Here is a 16,198-nt window from a genome sequence, read left to right on the forward strand (position 1 = left end):
TTAACAGAAGTATGAGCACTTACCACATGTACCCCCACCAGGGCTCAGTGCAGAGAAGCAGGCAAAACTGCTCATGACACAGTTTTTCTCTGGACATTTTTTCCTGGCTTAAATATAAACTTTACTAGCTACTGCTTAGAGTCTATCTGCTGATCAGCCTGCATCTAGGTGCTGACTGCAATTCTCCTCAGTATCCTTTGGGACATTGATGGGTCTTGGCACACCTCAAAGAACAAGGATGGTACTGGACAATCACAGAAGTTCAAGAAACAACCAGGAGCTTGGGCCAGTCTGATTCACAAGTTTCATCTCCTACATGAGAGCAGTCTGTTAAGACTGGGAAAGGTGGCTCTTGTATCTAATGTAGAAAAACCGACTCAGAGAGCCAAGGAAAATGAAGAAACAGGGAATGTGTTCCAAACAAAAGAACAAGATAAATCTCCAGAAACATCATTTACCTGATAGTTCAAAATAATTGTTATAAAAATGCTTACCAAGATCAGGAGACCAATGCATGAGCAACAAAGAGATAAAAAATATTTTAAAGTACCAAACAGAAATCATAGAACTGAAGAATACAGTAACTTAACTGAAAAATTCAATAGAGGGGTTCAACATCAGACTAGATCAATCAGAAGAAAGGATCAGTGAACTTGAAGACAGGGCAGTGGAATTCACTCAGTCAGAGAAGCAAAAGGAAAAAGAATGAAAAAGAATAAAGATAAGTTAAGGAATTTTTGGTACAACACCAAGAAGACATATACATGCATTACAGAGATGTGAGGGAGAAAGGGGGCAGAAAGCTTATTCAAAGAAATAATGGCTGAAATTTTCCCTATTGTGGGGAAAAAAACCAGACATCCAGATTCAGGAAGCATAAAGAGTACTAAATAAGGTGAACCTAAATAGACCCGCATGGAGATACATTATAATTAAATCATCAAAAGTTGAGGACAAAGAAAGAATCTTAAAAGCAGCAAGGGAAAAGCAGCTTGTTATATACAAGGGAATTCTCGTAAGACTGAGAGCATATTTTCAGCAGAGACCTTGCCAGCTAGAGGGAGTAGGATGATGTATTTAAAGTGCTGAAATTAAAAAGCTCCCAACCAAGAATACTCTACCTGGCAAAGTTGTCCTTCACCTTAGAATTGAAGGAGAGATACAAACAAAAGCCAAAGGAGTTCATCAACACTAGACCAGTCTTACAAGAAATGTTAAAGGAAATTGATCAAGTTTAAATAAAAGCATACTCAATAACATGAAAACACGTGAATGTATAAAACTCATTGGTAAAGGTAAATATATAGTTAAATTCAGAATTCACTAGGACTGTAACAGTGACAAGTAAGTCACTTATAACTCTAGTATAAACATTAAAAGAAAAAAGCTTTAAAAATAACTATAACTACAATAATTTCTTAATGGATACACAACATAAAAATATGTAAATTGTGACATCAAAAACAAAATGTGGGAGGCAAGTGAAAATATAGAGTTTTGTATGCATTAGAAGTTAAGTCATTATCAGTTTTAAATTGACCATTTTAACTATAAGATGTATTATGTAAGCCTCATGGTAACCACAAAACAAAAAACTATGGCAGAGATACAAAATAAAAAGTAATGAATCAAAACAGACCACTACAGAAATACACCAAAGTACAAAGGAAGAGAGCAAGAGAAGAAAAAAGAAACTATATACAGCCAGAAAACAATGTATAAAATGGCAATAGTAACTCCATAATTAAGTTAAATGTAAATGGACTAGAATATAGCTAATATTTTATAATGACTATAAATGAAGTATAATCTATAAAATTTTTGAATCACTATATTGTATATTTGAAACTAATATAATATTATAAATCAATTATGCCCCAATAAAAATAAATAAATAATTTTAAAAATCTAAATAGACTAAATTCTCCAATCAAAAGACATAGAGTGGCTGAACAAATTTTTTTTAAAAATCCTACCATATGCTGCCTACAAAAGATTCACTTCAGCTTTACAGACACACATAGACTGAAAGTGAAGTGATGGAAAAATATATTCCATGTAAATAAAAATAGAAAGAGAGGAGGGATAGCTACACTTAAATCTGACAAAATAGACTTTAAGCTAAAATTGTAACAAGAGGCAAATAAGATCACTATACAGTTATAAAGGGGTCAAGTCATCAAGAAGATATAACAATTATAAATATTTATACACCCACATCAAAGCATCTAAATGTATAAAGCAAATATTAACAGATCTGAAAGGAGAAATAGATAACAATACAATAATATAGGGAACTTCAATATCCCACTTTTGTCAATGGATAGATTATCCAGACAGAAAATCAATAAGGATACACTGGACTTAAACTACACACTAAACTAACCGTCATATACAGAACATTCCATCCAACAGCAGCAGAATACACATTCTTCTCAAGTGTACATGGAACATTTCCAGGATAGATCATGTGTTAGGCCACAAAATAAGTGTTAATATATTTAAGAAGACTGAAATCACATCAAGCATCTTTTCCAACCACAATGGTACAAAACTAGAAATCAATTAAAAGAAAAAAACTGAAAAATTCACAAATATGTGCAGATTAAACAACATGCTCCTGAGCAACCAATAGGACAAAGAAGAAATCAAAAGGAAAATTAAGACAAATGAATATAGAAATAGATAACATACCAAAACTTAAAGCAGTTTTAAGAGGGAAGTTTACAGCAATAAATTCCTATACTAAGAAAAAGTAAAGATCTCAAATAAACAACTTAACTTTACACCTCGATGAACTAGAAAAAGAACAAACTAATCCAAAGCTAGTAGAGGGAAGGAAACAGCAAAGCAGAGTGTAAATAAATGAAAAAGAGACTAAAACGACTAGAGAAAAAAATCCATGAAACTAAGAGCTGGTTCTTTGAAAAGATAAACAAAATTGACAAAGTTTAGCTAGACTAACTAAGAAAAACAGAAAAAAATGCTCAAATAGATAAAAATCAGAAATGAGACAGAAGGCATTACAACTGATAACACAGAAATAGTAAGGATCATAAGAAACTACTATGAACAATTACATGCCAACAACTAGATAACCTAGAAAATGAATAAATTCCTAAATGCATATAACCTACCAACACTGACTCATAAAGAAATAGAAAATCCAGAGACTTCCCTGGTGGTCCAGTGGCTAAGGCTCTGCACTCCCAATGCAGGGGGCCCAGGTTTGATCCCTAGTCAGGGAACCAGATCCCACATGCCACAGTGAAGATCCCGCATGCTGCAACTAAGACCCGGCACAGCCAAATAAATAATAAATAAATAAATAAATAGTTTTATAAAAAAAGAAATAGAAAATCTGAAATGATCAATTACTAGTAAGGAGATTGAATCAGTGTTTAAAACCCTCCCAACACAGGAAAAAACAGATGGCTGCACTGGTGAATTCTTCCAAACATTTAAAGAAGAATTAATACCAACCCTTCCCAACTCTTCCAAGAAAACAGAAGAGAAGGGAACATTTCCCAGTCTCATTTTACAAGGTCAGCATTAGTTTGCTATCAAAAGCCAGAGAAAGACACTACAAGAAAAGAAAATTATAGGCCAATGGCCCTTATGAACATAGATGCAAAAATCCTCAACAAAATATTAGCAAACCAAATTCAATAGTACATTGAAAGGGTCATTAAGTCAAATTCATAGAAACATAGAGTAGAATAATGATTTCTAGGATATGGGGCGTCGGGGAAATAGGGAGAGGCTGATAAAAGTGTACAAGATTTCAGTTTTAAGATGATTAAAGTCTGAGGATCTAATGTATAACATGGTGACTATAGTTGATAACACTGTATTGTATAATTGAAATTTGTGAAGAGAGTAGAATTTAAGTGTTCCCACCAAAAAGGAAAAAAAATAAATATGTGAGGTGGGAAACCTTTCGCAATGTATACCTGCATCAGTTCATCATGCTGTACACTTTAAATAAATTATAATTTTTTTTGTCAATTATACCTCAGTAGAACTGAGAAAAAAAAAGAAAAAAGAAAACATCACCTCTTCATTATGCAGTTACCTTCTTCCAAGGAGCTGAAATCACTTGATTCCACACATTCAAAGCAAATGGCAAATACACCGGGCCATTTCTACATCCAAAAAGTCCTGGGAGTAATTTGCAGAAAAGTCATCCAGATCATTGCAAGTTTTGATTGAGCCCATTATGTTGCTCACACTGTTCGAGCCTCTAGGAGTAATAGACAAAAAAAGAAAGAAGGATGAGGAAAAGGAATAGAAAGAGGAGAAGTAGCATGTTCTCGTCCTAAAGGAGCTTGTAACCCACTACTAGGGACGCCCTCAGAGCATTAGTTTGAAAATGAGGGAGTGCCAGACTCTCAACTGGTCCCTCTGCCTCCACTTCTCACGTTCTCTGTCAATTTGCCATACGGCAATCTGAACCATCGCTTGAAAACCCAAATCAGAGCTTGTACTGTGAAACTGAAAATCTTCTCATAGCTTCCTATTTCACTTGGCAGGAAAAAAAGAAAAAGTACACTCCACCAAAGTACCACAAAGGCTTAGATGTCCTGAGGCCTGCCGACTTCTGAGACCCCATCTCCTACCGCACATCTTCACTCTCACTAGCCTCAGACACACTGGTCTTCTTTCTATTCCTCAATCATCCAAGCTCTTACCTGCCTTCTGTCCTCTGTAGTGGCCAGTCCCTCCCCTGATACAGCTGGCTGCTTGTTTTCAGTAGGATCTTGCGTCCTGTGTTGCCCATTGAAAAAGCCTTCCCTGACCATCCAGCATCAGCCAGCCACTCACCCCACCTGCCACATACTCTGGCATGCGTTTTCTTCACAGAGCTTTTCACCATCTGAAATTGCCATATTTACTTGTGCCCTTATTTATTGCCTGTTTCCTCCTACTGGAAAGTTAACTGTATGAAAATAAAAACCATGCCTGTGTTGTTGTTCACTATACATACTTGGCTTCAATATTTTTGAATGAAAGGTAGACAGAAAGGAACATGTCAGTGTTGACTATAGAGTTATCCAAGAAGACTCCAGGAACTCAAAGGACAGATAGTGGTAAACCACTCAGAATCTGATCAGGTTAACTCTCCTTCACTGTCTTTCCCACTAAAGCCTACATCCTTCAGCATCTGAAATAGTCAAACAAGCAACCCAGAAAGCACATGCTAAATGCTTATTGAATGCTTATTGAATAACTATTTTTAAACAATGCCACATGGTGTGTATCCCTTGAACAGAAGACAAGTGTTGGGTTCACAGAGGTTTTTCTAGTTCAGGCCAGCAGTGTCTCAGGTAGAAACTGCTCTATGTCTAGAGTAACGACAGAATGAAACAGAGCTTCAGGTAACCCAAACTGGTGCTGATGTAAGAAGAAGAAAAAAAATCTACTCCAAGTGAGCTCCTTTCCCATCTCTAAGCCTCAAGCCTAACCTTACAAAAGTACGTAGAATATGCAATCTTGTCAGCTTTTGTGACTTAAATACTGTAGTGTTTGCCTTAGACAAGTTTTTGGCTCCTATATCATGCTTTTATTTCTGGGAATGCTTAGCAAAGAAAAGAAATCTAAGGCTTAATGTCTCTCTCCATTAGATATCCGTACTCCCAAAGTTTTAAATCATTACTACTTGGAATAACTGCAACCCGTTTCCATCCCACGGTCCCTAACACTATGTCATTTCAACCACAACCAGGTGGAATAACAAAGGGGATTACATGTTCATTTGGAATGAGATATGTGCAGAAAACCCCTTAAGAAGCAAAGATCCTTTTTCTATTCATGGCTTTAATAATAATGAACACGAAAACAAAAGGGCAAATGGAAGAGCAGCAAGAAGCATTTATTAGATAGTTGTTTGGGAACTAAGGAGTTGACAGATCTTTCCCTGGTATGACAACAGGTCTTGAGCCTAGCGTTTGTCAGACTAAGACTAAAATTGCAATGCCCTTTTACTTGACGCATTATGTCCTGGAAAAAACTTCAAGGCCAAGGAAAAACTTGGTAAACAAGGAGAATGTGCTGCCTAAAATATATAAAACTGCCTCAAATCTTAGATTGCACAGCTATAGCAAATTAATTTGTGTATGTGATAAAGAGTGTCACAGGGACTTCCCTGGTGGTCCAGTGGCTGAGACTCCTCGCTCCCAATGCAGGGGTCCTGGGTTCGATCCCTGGTCAGGGAACTAGATCCCGCATGCGGGAACTAGATCCTGCATGCCGCAACTAAGACCCAGCACAGCCAAATAAATAAACAAAAATTTTTTTTTTTTTTTTAAAAAGGGTGTCGGGCTTCCCTGGTGGCACAGTGGTTAAGAATCTGCCTGCCAGTGCAAGGGACACATGTTCGAGCCCTGGTCCGGAAAGATCCCACATGCCACGGAGCAACTAAGCCCATGGGCCACAACTACTAAGCCTGAGCTCTAGAGCCCGCAAGCCAAAACTACTGAGCTCACGTGCCACAACTACTGAAGCCTGCACGCCTAGAGCCTGTGCTCCGCAACAAGAGAAGCCACGACAATGAGAAGTCCGCGCACTGCAACGAAGACCCAACACAGCCAAAAATTTTAAATAAATAATTATTTTTAAAAAAGGGTGTCACAAATACTTATGAAATTATTATTTTTTAACTTCTGGAAATCGAAAAGTACTCAAACACACACCCACACAAACACATATATTTATGCTTTGGGGAGGGCACATGATTTGCCACATATGTGACAAAAGATTAAATCCTAATTATGTAAAACACAGTTTAAATTAATAAGAAAAAGACAACTGTCACAATAATCGATAACTGAACAATATGAAAAAGAAATTGACAAAAAAAGAAACTCAACTATCCTGCTAACATTTATTCATCTTTTACTTATTCAATCAACAAATATTTATTGAGTACCAAGTATGTACCTGGTATTACACAAGACACCAGGTATACAGTAATGAGAAAAAATGGCCCTGTTCTGAAAGAACTCATAGTTATTAAACCCAACTCATAACCAAAGAAATTCAAATTAAAATGGTTTTTTACCTATTAAATGCCTTCAATTTACATTCTATAAATTCAGCAAGATACAGTAAGAAGCTTAAATTTTTTCATATGCTTGTGTTGGTAATTCCATACCTGAGCATTTTTCCTAACGGACTAATCAGAAAGATGCAAACAGACTTATGTATAACTATGTCAATTGTGCTATTTATAATAGTGGAATCTGGGAACCACCTTAATGTTCAACAATTAGTAATGTTTTCTAGAAATTTTTAATGTCAATAGAAAATTCTCACTAAAAAAGTGTGGCTGAAAAAATCATGATACAAAACTTCAGATACCGATAGCATGATATTGATGCGCGAATACATGCATATTCTACATGCTCTAAAGTATTCGTCTAATACTAAGGGAAAAAAAGGTTTTAAAGATAACCACCATGAATGCTTTTGACAACGATGCCATCTTGTAAGTTGTTTGCCCAATAAGCCGTCTAAATAAGCTCTTTTCAATGTTCACAATCTGAGTATATTTTGGAGCATACTGGTGTTACCGACCAGGACACTTGGCCCTCCCGAATCAATAGAAATTGACTAGAGGCCAGACAAGAAATTCAGGCAAGGCTTTATTGGGGCCCCTGCAGCAGCAGCGGGGAGCGAGAACAAACAACAGGTTCCCTTGCTTGGTTGCTCCTGGAGGGGCACAAGCTTGTTCTTTATATGGGGTGACGGTAGGGGTGTGTCCAGGGGTCCTGCTGGAGGGGTGGAGGGGTGGCTTAGGGGTTTTGCCCACCCCTCTGGTGGTGGTGTGTGCAGGGGGCATGCTCAGTACCCTGCTTTTGCTCCCAACACCCTGCTTTTGCTCCAGGCTCTTGAAAAGTGGCAATTGGGTTTTTTGGTCTCTTTCTATATTTTGGGTCCAGAATTTGCCCTAATTGGGCATGCATGCAGTTATTTTTAGTCCCATACAGTTTCTTTGTATTTTGTTGCTGGAGGAGCAGTGTGTCCAGGGGCAAGCATTGCAGCAAAGGGGCCCAGGTCCCAGCAAAGGGGCCCAGGTCCCAGCCTGTCTCACTGGGGCTAAGAAAATCCTAATGTTGGAAGCAACACAAATCAACCCTCTTAATTGTTTGAGCAATAAAATGCTACTTTATTGTTTAAATTGTTTTAACAGGAAAGTTCAAAGTTTAGCTTGACATTCACCTCTGCCTTTATAAGAGAAACACAGCCTATAAAATCATTTATATGCATGGTTTTTTAAATTTATTTATTTATTTATTTTTGGCTGCATTGGGTCTTCGTTGTTGCGCATCGGCTTTCTCTAGTTGCAGCAAGCGGGGGCTACTCTTCCTTGCGGTGCGCGGGCTTCTCATTGCAGTGGCTTCTCTTATTGCGGAGCACAGGCCCTAGGCGCCCCGGCTTCAGTAGTTGTGGCTCCTGGCCTCTAGAGCGCAGGCTCAGTAGTTTTGGCGCACGGGCTTTGTTGCTCCGCCGACATGTGGGATCTTCCGCGACCAGGGCTCGAACCTGTGTCCCCTGCATTGGCAGGCGGATTTTTAACCACTGCGCCACCAAGGAGGGACGTCCCTAAAATCATTTAAAACCGCAAACCACCGAGTTGGATTTAGGACTGGGATTTTCTCCGTTTTGCCGGGACTCACAAAGGTTTCCAGCGACTGGCCCTTCTGCAGAGTGCTGCCTCCGCCCGGAAGGCCGCAGCTCCACTTCCTGCCTGGGGGAGGCACTTCGGGTCCTCGCCGGCATTTCAGAAACCTGTTCGAGCCGGTTTTGTAGGGCTGAATCTCGTTATTTGGTAAATATTTATTTAGCTCTCTGAGGACTCAGAACTAATCACTGCCACTTCTCTTTAATAATAAATGGTGAACTTCAAACGCGGTAAAACTCAACTGACTAATCAGTGCTCGCCGGGAGGTGCAGAAGTGCAACCCGCCAACGGACATGAAAGACTGAACATTTCCTGTTCCAGCTCGCGGCGGCCCAGAATAAACTTAAACCAAGTGGGAAGATGTTGATGCGGCCGCCGCCCCCCGGGCGCGGGCCGCGGGAGCCCGGGATCCATCTGCCCGCGGCCGGGCGCGCTGTCCCTTCCCCTTTCGCCCCGGGGACCCTCAAAGCCCGCCGCTCTGCCGGCTCCACAATCTGGGCTTCTGCTCCCTTGGGCTTTTAATGCTGCCTTTTAATTTCGCTGTTCAGTTGCAAACCAATTAGCCCTTTCCGTCTGCCCGGGCGAGCGGTGGGGAGCGCTCAGCGCGCCCCTCTCCAGCGGAAACTCGTGGGCTCCCGGGCGCCGCGCTCGCTGCTCGGAAGGGGGTCAGCACGCCCGGCGGCATTGATGCCAGCCTTCCAGAATTTGGTCCTCAAAATCTTTTATTTACTAGGAAAGGTAAGGGTCGCCCCTTTAATGGTTTCATTTTGTAATGCGAAAAACAAGTTATAAGGGCCACCCCATACACTTGTATTTGCATCATCAGAGCCGCGCGGTCCCAGCTTCATCCACTGCTGATTTGGAAATGCTATCGGGCCTTTGGAAATATTGAAAGATTTTTGTCCCAGACACAGGGATAAAGATATTGAATAAGTGTTGAGACCTGACTCATATCTATCTAAAATTCTGCTTATCCAAATGTAATTTGAATTCTATATTGCCCATTCTGATGAAGGCATGAGCGTTTGAGGTGAAGCTGACTGTAGTTTTCTGATAAACCATAATAAAGCTTTGAATGAGAATTATTTTGCCCCCAAATTTTTCCATCTTTTATATAATTATTTCATCTTTGTATAATGGAGACCCAAACAGATCTGAAGTCCAATTTGTTCTCAAATTTAACACATTTCTGTCACATTTTTGAACATGAATTAATTTAGAATAAGTTGCTGGAACCATAGGGATTGATGTTAAAATGGCTTCGCCTCATTCACACAGAGCCCTGCCAATGTACTTTTAATTTCACCCACTTAATAATCCCTAGGTATGGAGAAAAGACGGGAAGCACTTGTTCTCCAACCGCTCGCTGAAGCAAAACTGCGGGCGTTTTCAGTGATGAGCTTGGAGTGCCCCGCTGTGGAAGGAGATGTGCACTACAATTTCTTTCTTACAGGTGAGTTTGTAATTGGCTGCTGACTTGGAAACCTTATAGTTCTTCACCTCTGCCCACCATGAGGTCGGATGTTGCTTTACTGTTAACATCTGTGAATTCAGTCTCACTCCTTTTCTTCCATGAAACATAAATATTTGTTTAAAAGAATGACTGGACGGGGACTTCCCTGGCGGTCCAGTGGTTAAGACTCCTCCGTCCAATGCAGGGGGTGCGGGTTTGATCCCTGGTCAGGGGAGCTAAGATCCCACATGCCTCCCGGCCAAAAAACCAAAACATAAAACAGAAGCAATATTGTAACAAGTTCAATAAAGACTTTAAAAATGGTGCACATCAAAAAATCTTTAAAAAAAGGAATGAATGGACGAATGAATCCATTGGTCTCTCTTCCAAAAGCTTTGCATTTATTTTCTTGCAAAACCCATAGCCGTGTTAGTACCCATTCTGGCATTTAGGAGCAGATAGAATGAAATGACAAGGAGCACAAATAGGTGTGATCTCGTGTCCCAGCTCTCAACAACTGGCAGTGGCTGCCACAGAAGGAGTCTGAGGCCAAGTGTTGGCTCAAAAGGAAGGGTGATGTGATGCGTGAACATGATGCAAAAAGGAAGTTCATCACTCTGTGACCTAGGAGCTGAAAGCTGTATAACTGATCTATGACACTTCTAGCCATTGGCTAATTGTCACTGAGTTTATTTAGCGTATGTCAGTCTTTGTTTTCATCTCAAAAACAAAACAGTATATTTACTGTTTACCCTGCCAAACAATAAACCCCATTTTTATTTATGTGGTAATAATTTAAAAGCTCTCCCTACATAATTATTGCTGTAGCCTCTACCCTGGTTTTCCAGATGCTGACCTGTTCAGTCCTTCTTGTGATGTTCTATTCTTCAAACTACTTTGATCTATGTGCCTCTCTGTGCTGGTGTTCCCCCAGTCATGCAGCTTATAAGTAGGAACTGGTAGAGGGGGGTATTCATAATCATGGTGGTATAAACTGGGGCCATCCTGGGCAAATCAGGACATGTAGTCACCCTACTTGTAAACCCTAAAGTTCAAGGGCCAGGGTCACTGTGTACTCCTAGAATGTGGTGAGCAACTGGGTAACCACACACCTGCTAAGCTCACAGCTCCATGAATTCCCCTCAGTAAATCTTCAGAAACTGTATGTGCTGTCTGGTCATCACTCTTATTTGCTTGACAGCAGAAATGTTTAATGACAAATCCCAGACTCTTTGCAAGCTTCCAACTAACTCCTGGAGGAAACTGAGATATCTGCCCAGAAGATTGCCTACTACTGTACCCTCAGAGGTTGAGTACTGAGATGACACTTAATACCCAGAACCCTGGAACCGGCATGCTTCTACTTTACACAGTTGATATGTCCCTGAAAAAGTATACATTAGGTGATACATCAGGGAAATCACATTTTAAATTCACTGGAGAAAATGGCTAAATAATGAAGCCTCCTATAAAAATTTTAAACTCCTTTTAAAATGCAAATAATTTGCTGTTTTATAAATCTGGATTTTGGTAGAGTTGGTTTTCTTAAAGCAGAAAGTGTGACCTAGAACTTTGGTTTCCCTCAGAGGTAATGAACCTTTATCTGAGTCATATTTTCAAGTTATACTCTAAATGGAGATATTTTCATTAGGATGCTTTTAACTGCAAGTAACCAAAACCCACATCTGTCTTATACAATGAAGGTGATGCATTGGTTCATATAAATGAAAATTCCAATTCAAGCTTTAAGCAAGGGTTGATCCAGCGGCTCTAATAGTGTCACCAAACTGTTAGTTTCTTTCCATTTTTCTGCTTTATCTTGACAGGTACTGTCTTCACCTTAAGGACAGTGAAGTGAATTAATGAAATCACCAACATTATCATAGCTATGTGAAGGAGGTAGTTCAATGTTCTCTAAGAAGGAATAAGAGATAAAGTAACAAAGTTGTTTGAATCAAGATATTTTTTCATGAAATAATCTACAGATTAAACAGTGTTTAAGGAAAACAGCTTTGTTGAGAGCCTGTTTAGGTCCATGATGGAGGAAACTGTCCTCCCTTTTTCTTTTTTTTATTGAACTATAGTTGATTTGCAATATTGTGTTAGCTTCAGGTGTACAGTAAAGTAATTGAGTTACATTATTTTCAGATTATTTTCCATTATAAGTTATTACAAGATATTGATTATAGTTCCCTGTGCTATACAGTAAATCATTACTGCTTATCTACTTTTTGTATAGTAGTTTGTATCTGTTAATCCCAAACTCCTAATTTATCCCCCACACACACACACTTCCCCTTTGGTAACTGTAAGTTTGTTTTCTATGTCTGTGAGTTTGTTTCTGTTTTATATATAAATTCATTTGTATTATTTTTTGATTCCACATATAAGTGATATCATGTAATATTTCTCTTTCTCTGTCTGACTGACTTCACTTAATATGATAATCTCTAGGTCCATCCATGTTGTTGCAAATGGCATTATTTCATTCTGTTTTATGGCTGAGTAATATCCCATTGTATATATGTACCACATCTTCTTAAACCAGTCATCAGTTGTTGGGCATTTGTGTTGTTTCCATGTCTTGGCTGTTGTAAATAATGCTGCTATGAATGTTGGGGGGCATTATCTTTTCAAATTAGAGCTTTTGTCTTTTCTGTATATATGCCCAGGAGTGGGATTGCAGGATCATATGGTAGCTCTAGTTTTAGTTTTTTATGGAAACTCCATACTGTTTTCCATACTGGCTGCACCAATTTACATTTCCAACAACAGTGTAGGAGAGTTCCCTTTTCTCCACACCCTCTCCAGCATTTATTATTTGTAGACTTTTTGATGATAGCCATTTTGACTGGTGTGAGGTGATACCTCATTGTGATTGTGATTTGCATTTCTCTAATAATTAGTGATGTCGAGCATCTTTTCATGTTGTCCATCTGTATGTCTTCTTTGGAGAAATGTCTGTTTAGGTCTTCTGCCCATTTTTGGATTGGGTTGTTTATTTTTTTGATAATTGAATTGTATGAGCTGTTTGTATATTTTGGATATTAACCCCTTGTCAGTCACATCACTTACAGACATTTTCTCCCACTCTGTAGATCATCTTTTCGTTTTGTTGATGGTTTCCTTTGAATGTGCAAAAGCTTTTAAGTTTTATTAGGTACCATTTGTTTATTTTTGCTTTTATTTCTTTTGCCTTGGGAGACTGACCTAAGAATATACTGATAAATTTATGTCCGAGAATGTTTTGTCTGTTTTCTCTTCTAGGAATTTTATGGTGTCATTTTGTATATTTTGGTCTTTAAACCATTTTGAGTTTATTTTTATATATGGTGTGAGAGACTGTTCCAATTTCATTGATTTACATATAGCTGTCCAGCTTTACCAACACCACGTGTTGAAGAGACTGTCTTTTCTCCATTGTATATTCTTGCCTCCTTTGTTGAAGATTAATTGACTGTAGGTGTGTGGGTTTATTTCTGGGCTCTGTATTCTGTTTTATTGATCTATTTGCCTGTTTTTGTGTTAATACCATGCTGTTTTGATTACTGTAGCTTTTCAGGATTGTCTGAAGTCTGGAAGAGTTATGCCTCCAGCTTTGTTCTTTTTCCTCAGGATTACTTTGGCAATTCTGGGTCTTTTGTGGTTCCATGTAAATTTTAGGATTATTTGTACTAGTTCTATGAAAAATGTCATGGGTATTTTGATAAGGATCACATTAAATCTGTAGATTGCTTTGGGCAGTATGGCCATTTTAAGAGTATTATTTCTTCCAATACAATAGCATGGGGTGTCTTTCCATTTCTGTATCAGTGTTTTGTAGTTTTCAGTGTATAGGTCTTTCACCTCCTTGGTTAAGTTTATTCCTAGGTTGTTTTTTGTTGTTGTTTTTTGATGTTATTTTTAATGGGGGTTTTTTTCTGGCATTTCATTGTTAGTGTAAAGAAATGCAACAGATTTCTGTATATTAATCTTGTATTTTAATACCTTTTTGAATGCATTTATTAGTTCTAATAGTTTTTGTGTGGAGTCTTTAGGGTTCTCTATATAGAGTATCATGTCATCTGCAAATAGTGACAGTTTTACCTCTTCCCTTCCAGTTTGGATACCTTTTATATATTTTTCTTGTCTAATTGCTGTGGCTAATGTCCTCCCTTTTTCTACTGCACACTATTTAGTACTGAGAGGAGGTGGTGGTGAATACTAACATGTACCACACCTTCACATATTACACCAGACTGATAGTGCTAGGAGAAACCTTAGAGAACACTTGGCCTTGCCTCTTTAGTGTACTGGGGAACTAACTAAGACCCAGAGATGGGGAGTGAACACAAATTTCATTTAATGAGAGTTGAAGAGACACTTTAAAATGTGAAGGAGGATCAAGCGTCTGCATGCCCACACTTGTTTATTTGTCAACAAATAGCACCTGAAAATCAGAGTCTTACCCAGAGCTTCCACCACTCCAGACCAACTTGCCCCTCCCCACCCTGCCCATGAAGACTCTGTGGTGCAATTTCAGAAAGTAAGCTCACTTCAATCTGCTACTCACCGCTTCTTCTTGCCTTACAATGGTATCTTCTGAATTGAGATACACATACGTCAAAGGATACATTGTATATTGTAGAAAAATATAACTGGTATATCAAGCTCATGATTTCACCAATATTATTGTTCAGAATAAGACTGTAGTTGATTTATCAGTGGTATTCCACCTTAAACAGCATATTTTTAACTTTAAGTATATGATTCAGAGATACCTGTGAAACTTCTACATAGTCAAATTTACACACTGCTGCATTCACAGAAAAACTTTCCTCTGGATATGTATGAAGATTTAAGAGAAAAATTTTGTAAAATTTTAAAGACTGTCAATCTCATTAATGTCAAGCCATCGATCTCTTTGCTGTTTTATCTATCTTTTTAGAGAGATGGAGCTCACTGGCCTTCACTCAGAAATGTTCTCACTCTTCTATTTGTTTTGTAAGAAATGCCAAGTCTTTTCTGTATGTAATCTTCACTCTGCCAAATTATGTGCATGACTTGTGTTGGTGTTAAAAGATAATTGCTCATTTGAACATTCTAAATCTAACCTTCCATGGCAAGTTTACATTCCACATGCAAGATAAAGTGAATAGGAAGGTCATAAAACTGGAGCTGTGAGGAACACTGCTTGATCATGGTGAGTAAAATAGGTTTTGATGTCTGAATTACTTTTTTTAAACTCAGCTGAAGATCTAGTTGTAAATATTTTAAACCTTATTAAAGAGACACTTGAGAAAAAGATATCAGATTTCCTTTTCTGGAAGTAAGAGGAACTAAATATTCTGAAAAGTCCGCCCACCACAAAAACAGATAGATCCTGATAAAACATTCTTTATTGCATGTCTGAAAGCATAAGAAAAAGGGTAATTTTTCAGGATACTCTCTCCAAAAATAAATTTCAAAAATGCAGAATGATGAGCAGTAATAATTAGGGAAAGGTAGAGTGGCCTAAAGGCACAAGCCAATATTAGAGCTGAGATAGCTGAACTAAGACTTGGGCTAGAAGTAAGTAGAAAAGTTGAACTTGAGAGTCCCACATTAAGCTGATATTCTTAAAGGAAGCTAAAATGTTCCAGGTCAGTACTCTCCCTGTTTCCTAGCAAAAGTACAAATAAATGTTTTCTGAAGAAAACCACCCCACTGTATTACCAAAAGATTCCCACAGATTCAGAGCGAGCAATTATGAGCTCAAAACCAAAATCAGAAAGTACATGTGGAAAGAAGACACCATTATTGCAAGTCATCAGTAACTACAAACAGATTCAAGTCCCCAAGGAATTCATATTTTGGCAATGTCAGATACAGAATATAATATTTCTGTATATAATCTGTTCAAATAATTAAAGATGTTTGGGCTTCCCTGGTGGCGCAGTGGTTGAGAATCTGCCTGCCAATGCAGGGGACACGGGTTCGAGCCCTGGTCTGGGAAGATCCCACATGCCACGGAGCAACTGGGCCCGTGAGCCACAATTACTGAGCCTGCGCGTCTGGAGCCTGTGCTCCACAACAAGAGAGGC

General features: G+C 38.6%; 1 pseudogene; it reads left to right on the forward strand.

Annotated features, from left to right (window-relative positions):
- The window catches only part of LOC118893981, a 172,070-nt pseudogene extending 160,076 nt beyond the window's left edge, over positions 1-11,994 (forward strand).
- The last annotated feature ends 4,204 nt before the right edge of the window (positions 11,995-16,198 follow it).

Source organism: Balaenoptera musculus, chromosome 4 (assembly GCF_009873245.2).
Source record: "Balaenoptera musculus isolate JJ_BM4_2016_0621 chromosome 4, mBalMus1.pri.v3, whole genome shotgun sequence".
Taxonomy (NCBI): Eukaryota; Metazoa; Chordata; class Mammalia; order Artiodactyla; family Balaenopteridae; genus Balaenoptera; species Balaenoptera musculus.